At 37.4% G+C, this 966-nt stretch overlaps 1 non-coding gene across 1 annotated transcript; it reads left to right on the top strand.

Moving 5' to 3' along the window:
- Window positions 1-517: 517 nt before the first annotated feature.
- On the top strand, window positions 518-624 carry LOC136221030 (small nucleolar RNA R71). Its single transcript, XR_010684822.1, has one exon. It is a non-coding gene; the product is annotated as a small nucleolar RNA R71 (small nucleolar RNA).
- Window positions 625-966: the final 342 nt, after the last annotated feature.

The raw sequence follows: 966 nt of genomic DNA on the forward strand, positions 1-966 counted from the left end.
TGATTGATTTTGATAATTGGTGGTACGATTTTGATTAGCATTAGCATTATTATTATCTCTCCAGTTAAAGTTAGGATGATTTCTCCATCTAGGATTATATGTATTGGAATAAGGGTTATTAGTTTGATTTTGCCCTTGGACAAAATTTACCTGTTCAATTTCGCTCATACCTTCATAATCCACATCCGTTTGGATTGGATTACCAATAGGATCGCATGGTGCCATAAACTTATCAATTTTGTGCGATAAGGTAGAAAATTGGGCTTGCAACATCGTAACTGGATCGAGATTCACTATACCTTTAACTGATGACGTAGTTGAGGATAATGGTTTCGCCATTGGTATGTGTCCACGTTCCGTGGGCCACATGATGCTTCTGATTGCCATCTCCTCCAAAAGTTCTCTTGCTTGGGCCGACGTTTTCTTCATGAATAACCCTACAGACATAGCATCTAATGAACCTCTAGTTGTGGGATTTAAACCATTGTAAAATGTTTGCATTAAAAGTTCAGCGGGCAATTAGCGGTGTGGGCATAAACGTTGAAGTTCTTTAAAACGTTCCCAAGCCTCATAAAGAGTTTCATTATCATTTTGAGAAAAAGATGTTAACTCTTTTATGAGCCTTGCGGTTTTTGCTAAAGGAAAAAATTTTGATAAAAATGCTTGGGCTAATTGCTCCCAAGTCTCAAATGATGCGGCTGGCATAGAAGTTAACCATTCTTTGGCTCGATCCTTCAAAGTAAAAGGAAAAAGGTGAAGATTGATTGCTTCCGCAGTCACATTCGGTATTTTAAAAGTGTCGCAAATTTCTGAGAAATTTGTCAAATGGGTGTTAGGATTTTCGTTAGGTAACCCGTAAAATGTTACGTTATTTTGTAACATATTAAGTAATGCTGGCTTAATCTCAAATTGATTAGCATTTATTTGGGGTCTAACTATGTTGTTCGTCACATCGGTCACTCCTGG

Source organism: Euphorbia lathyris, chromosome 2 (assembly GCF_963576675.1).
Source record: "Euphorbia lathyris chromosome 2, ddEupLath1.1, whole genome shotgun sequence".
Lineage (NCBI taxonomy): Eukaryota > Viridiplantae > Streptophyta > Magnoliopsida > Malpighiales > Euphorbiaceae > Euphorbia > Euphorbia lathyris.